The sequence below is a fragment of the Pogona vitticeps genome, chromosome 2 (assembly GCF_051106095.1).
Source record: "Pogona vitticeps strain Pit_001003342236 chromosome 2, PviZW2.1, whole genome shotgun sequence".
In the NCBI taxonomy this organism is placed as follows: Eukaryota; Metazoa; Chordata; class Lepidosauria; order Squamata; family Agamidae; genus Pogona; species Pogona vitticeps.
In genome coordinates, this window is record NC_135784.1 from 211702611 (window position 1) to 211708524 (window position 5914).

General features: G+C 47.9%; 1 pseudogene across 1 annotated transcript; it reads left to right on the top strand.

The window, feature by feature from the left end:
* Positions 1-333: 333 nt before the first annotated feature.
* LOC144586542 (E3 ubiquitin-protein ligase Topors pseudogene) lies at positions 334-3015 on the top strand (annotated as a pseudogene). The gene has a single exon (XR_013541417.1). The product of XR_013541417.1 is annotated as an E3 ubiquitin-protein ligase Topors pseudogene (transcript).
* Positions 3016-5914: the final 2899 nt, after the last annotated feature.

Sequence of the window (5914 nt, forward strand, 5' to 3'; positions counted from 1 at the left end):
TCAGGGACGCGCGGGGGACCCTCCGCTGGGGCGCGCGGGGTGAGCCTGCGCCTCTCTCGAGGCTTGGTCCTCTCTGGCGCTTGGCTTGGCTTCTCGCCTCTCCATCCCCTCTCTCCGCTCTTGGTCCTTGGGTCGTTTCGCTCCTTCTCTCCAAAGGAGGAGGCGGGCGGCCCCTCCTTCGCGGCTGAGCCGTTACTTTCCACCGGTCGGGTAAGAAGAGTTCCGAGCCATCGGTTAAACAACGGGCTCTCTTGGGTGGTGGAGAGGGCGCTCGGTTCAAGCTCAGAGGCACGCTTGCCAAGGGTGATGCTTCTCCAACGCCTGTCAGGGGTCCGAGCGAGGCAGCTCTCCTAACTGCCTAACTTAAGTAAAGGTTTCATTATGGATTGCTATTTTGGGGATTAGGGTTTGGTTTTGGCCATTGAGCAAAACTGACAACTGACTTTGAAGAGCAAATTGTAATACGACAAATCCAGCTGTCGTTGGGTGAACTGGTGGTCTAATGAAAGAAAAAAGCCAGGGTGATGCCTGTAGGACAGACTGAGATATGGTCAACATCGTTTGCTGGCTAGCCTAGCGGGGAGGGATTGTGGAAATTAATAACTACAAAAGGGGTGAAGGGCCTCAGTTCTCCAACCCTACTGTAAAAGTCTATGAGAGTGGCTGATCATTTATATAATTTTAATTGATTGACAAGAATTAAGTTAAACGCATGGTAATGATATTGTCTCTCTCTTTATTTTCAGAATTTCTCATCACTAGCAGTTGACTTTGTGGCAGATAGTTCTTCACCCAGATCTGGTGTGAACAAGCTGCATCAGACAATGTCATCATCAGATATATCTCCAGACTCTAAATGTCCAATCTGCCTAGACCGGTTTGAAAACCCGGCTTATTTGGATTATTGTTCACATAGATTCTGTTTCCAATGTGTGCAGGAGTGGTCCAAAACCAAAGCAGAATGCCCTCTCTGCAAACAGCCTTTTCTTTCCATTGTACATAGTATGAGGTCTAAAGATGATTTTCAGGTGTACACAGTAAGGCCGGATAATGGGATTTTGTTTGAAGCTGGAGGGAGCTACAGAGATCTATCAGCTGAATTTTTTCGTAGCAATCCTTCCTTTATTCACAGTCTGGTCCCGTGGCTAAAATGGGAACTCACACTCCTGTTGGGTGTTCATGGGTCTCGAGTCAATATTGTACAAGGTATCATCATGCGTAACGTGACAAGGTACGACCTAGAGAGCCCAGCGTTTGCTGATGACTTGAGACCTTTTTTACGCCATTACACAGAACACTTTTTACATGAGTTTATTGGTTACATCAGAAGACCTTATAACATAGAGGCATATGATCTGCTTGACTATCCAGCTCCATCACGTGAAGAAGGCAGCCGTTCCGAGTCCTCCATTATTACAATCTCTCCAGATGATGTGGGTTCCCAGCAAGCAGAACAGAACGCCTTCGCAACTGATATCGGCCAGGCCCCTTGGGATGATGAAACACCCGGTCCATCTTACTTGAGCTCCGAGCAGGTCCGTGCCGCTCTGTTTACTACTTTGGACACTTCGGAAAGCTCTGATGAAGAACCCTCCACAAATACAAGAGATTTGCAGGCACCGCTGCCAGCTCCTGTGGAGATAAACGAGGACAGTTGTGATTCGTCCGACAACTGTGTAATTGTTGGGTATGTGAAGCCACTGGCAAAGAGGACACCTGAAGTTGTGGAGCTGTCTTCGGACTCTGAGGAATCAATTGATGATGGGAAAAATGAAGGCGAGAAGAAGACGAAGCCCATCCAGTACCTCAGTTTCAGTGATACAGATGCAAGTGGCCATGCATCACATTCTCACAGAGAGCGCCATGGCCTGAAAAGTAAGCAGAAGCATCATAGCACAGAAAAATGGAAGAAGAAAAAAGATGGGAGCAAACATAAGAACAAGAAGGGGAAGAAGAGGTCCAGAACTCATGACCTCTACTACTACGAAAGAAGATCAAGAAGCAGATCACGAAGCAGATCTCACAGTCCTCCTCGAGGATGTGACAGGACAAGATCTGAGAAACCCAGTGGGAAAAGGAAACACAAGACCCATCACCTGGACAGCAACACCTCAGAGAGAAAGCGGAAAAGAAGGTCTAGAAGCCCAAGCATGGAGATGATTTATGAAAGAAAACCCAAAAAGAAAAGAAAGTAATTGGGTTTTTCAGGTCAGGTAGGATCTCTAAAGATGCTCACATCAACTAGGCCGGCATCCAATTTACTAAGTTCTGTATCCAATTCGACAAACTGGTGCTAAATGGCTCCTCTGTCAGGGACTCCCCAGGGGGAATTACTTTTGAATCAACCCGAGGCTGCAGTGTTTTAGATTATATTTTAATCCCCCCATCCCTTAAAGAAAACTGAAAGCACTTTTATACAGTGGTGCCTCGCTTAGGAGTCTTATTTTAATGGTTTTTCTTAATTTTTCGGGTGTTTTGTGCATGCCTAGGTCTTGGATTGGGATATTCAATTTAAAACCTGAGTTTTAATTTTTTACTGACTATTGTTCTCCTTGGTTGGGGGGTGGAATCCTAAAGGAGTCTTATTTTAATGGTTTTTCCTGGGAGAATTTGGATCTGCTATTGCATTTGTTCTGTGTGGGAGAAACGTGCAGAAATGTGATTTAAAATTTTGGGTACCCTGCAGGGGAAACTTAAGGGGTACAGTAGCTTCTGTTGTGCGGATCTGAAAGCAAAAGTCTGATGTCAAGTTTGATTTTTTTTACTGTAGACATTCCTTTCTGTTGTGTTGTGTGGTATGGACTATTCCAGAACATCTGGAACATCCAAGAGGTACGTCTACATTTCTTCTCCTGTGTTTTCTTCTTACTTTGTGCTGGGGGGGGGGGTTGTAGTTATGCTAAGTCTAATTTATTTTCAAAATTTGTTTGGTCAGGCATCCACCTGTGGTGTGGTGTGGCCTGCAGTGGAGTTTGCTGCTTCAGGGAGACCGAGAGGTAGGTCTACATTTCTTCTCCTGTGTTTTCTTCTTCTTACCTTGTTCTGGGGAGGCGTGTAGTTATGCTAAGTCTCATTTATTTTCAAAATTTCTTTGGTCAGGCATCCTCCTGTGGCGTGGTGTGGCCTGCAGTGGAGTTCTCCATAGCTTCTGGGACAGCAAAAGGCAGGTCTGAATTTGATCTCCTTTGGTTTTTTTTTTTTCCTTAACTTGTGCTGGGGGGCTGTTATGCCACTTGTTTGTCCAGGGCAGTTTTGGCCAGGAGTGGGAAGTTGTGTGGGAAGGTGAAGCAGATGTAAAGCACTGCCTTTCATTTTTTCTTACGTAGCAACAGCTGACATGGGTCCCAAGAAGCCTGCTTCTGCCGAGGTCGGCAAGCCAACTTGGGAGAAGATTACCCAGGAGATGAAAAAGGAGAAACCCAGTGGGAAAAAGAAACACAAGACCCATCACCTGGACAGCAATACCTCAGAGAGAAAGCGGAAAAGAAAGTCCAAAAGCCCAAGCGTGGAGATAATTTATGAAAGAAAACCCAAAAAGAAAAGAAAATAATTGGGTTTTTCAGGTCAGGTAGAATCTCTAAAGATGCTCACATCAACTAGGCCGGCATCCAATTTACTAAGTTCTGTATCCAATTCAACAAACTAGTGCTAAATGCCTCCTCTGTCAGGGACTCCCCAGGGGGAATTACTTTTGAATCAACCAGAGGCTGCAGTGTTTTAGGTTATATTTTAATCCCCCCATCCCTTAAAATAACTGAAAGCACTTTTATATTGACCATTGTTCCGTGAGCGACCACTTCCCCATGATTTTTATATTTGATAATCCATCATCTCCCAATGATAACTCAGCATGCTGGGTCTCTCTCCAGACTAAATTGGTCACACAATCTTGCTATGAATATCCAACTAATAACTACTGAGCAAGCACTTGAGAATGTATGTTTTACCCTTATGTTTTCCATGAACCCCGAGGAAATCATCCTCTCTTATGATAATCTTGTCATTGATCTTATTTCTCTGCTTAATCCTTCCTCACCTGTGGTCCCTAAAAGCAAATTCAGACATAATCCTTGGCACAACAAAGAATGTCTCCGTTTGAAGTCCACCCTTCGCTCCATTTTCCTTTGCTATAGGAGCCAAAATAAGCCTGGCCTAGTACAGCGGGCCCTCGACTTATGAACTTAATCCGTTCTGGGAGGATGTTTGTACCTCGGAAAGTTTGTAAGTCGACCTACCATTTCCCATTGAAATGCATGGAAATGGAATTAATCCGTTCCAGCATTTCAAAATAATAATAATAATAATAATAATACAAAAATAAAAATAAAAAGAGCAAGTCCCACGTAGGGACTGCAAAACACACACACACACAAACCACAGAAACATAACCCCCCCAGTCCATACCCACCCTCCAATACCCACAGAAAAGTTTTTTGAAGAAAAGGATTTACCAGTCCCAAGCCTCCCGGCGCTCCGCTGGCTCCATGTGGCCGGGAGCGAATGGCCAGGTGCCTAAGCTGCTCTAGCCTCCCAGCCCTCCACTGGCTCCGCTGCCTTTGGAGCTTTCAAAGGGCTTCCTCCGATTGTCGGGCAAAGCCCTTTGAAACCTTTGAAGGCACCAATCGCGCCGGCGATGACCCCCAGGGAGGTCTCCCCTGGTGGCGTGCAAGCCCTGGGAGAACTCCCTGGGGGTCCCCACTGCCGTGATGGGTGGCTTCGGAGCTCTCTGAAGCCAAAAAGGCAGGGAGAAAGCGCGGGAAGTTCTAACTTCCTGCGCTTTCTCCCTGCCTTTTTGGCTTCGTAGCCAGCGGTCCAAAAGCAACCTGGCTTTTCCTTGTTTGGAAAAGCAAGCCAGCTGGCCAGGGAGAAATCGGCACCCTCCTTTCACCCTAAGGTGAGTCCCCTTCGCGCCCGGCTAAGCTCAGCCCAACGCGAAGGCGACTCACCTTCAGGTGAAAGAAGGAGCCGATCTCTCCCTGGCCAGCAGGCCTGCTTTTCCAAAGGAGAAGCAAGCCAGCCCGCTGGGGAGAAATCGGCTCCCTCCTTCCACCCGAAGGTGAGTCCCCTTCGCGCTGGGATGAGCTTAGCCTGATGCAAAGGGGATTCACCGTCGGGTGAAAGGAGGGTGATGATTTCTCCCTGGCCAGCTGGGACCTCCCTGGCCCGTGCTTTCTCCCTGCCTTTTTGGCTTCAGAGAGCTCCAAAGCCACCCATCGTGGCGGCGGGGACCCCCAGGGAGGTCTCCCAGGGCTTGCACGCTACCATGGGAGACCTCCCGGGTGTCCTCGCCACCGCGATTGGTGCCTTCAGAGGTTTCAAAGGGCTTTCCCCAACAATCGGAGGAAGCCATTTGAAGGCTCCAAAGACAGCAAAGCCAGTGGAGGGCTGTGAGGCTAGAGTGGGGTACCCTTCCACCCAGTAGCTGGGCAACCCATCGTAAATGTGCTACAGTGGGGTCTCGACCTACGGAATTAATCTGTATTGGAACGGAGTCTGTAGGTCGAAAGGTTCATAGGTTGAAAATGCATTCCCCATAGAAATGCATTGAAAACTTATTAATCCGTATCTAGCCCAAGAAACTCCACACACACACACACACACACACACACACACACACACACACACACACAAACAAATTAAAATAAATTTTTAAAAAATCACCTTATCTTTTTGAAGTCTCCAAGGGGTTCTCCGCTGCCGCCATCGCTGCTGTTGGAGGACTCCGAGGGCTTCGGCGCCACTACCGGAGGCCTCTCAGAGGTCCCGCACCGCCACCGATAGTGCAGTTGGGGGGGACTTCCAAGAGGCCTCCCATAGTGGCGAGGAAAGCTTTCGGAGGTCCCCTCCCACCGCTGCCAGCAGGAGCTGCGTCACGCCTGACTATCCCAGCCATGGCTGGACTCCCAGGAGTCCG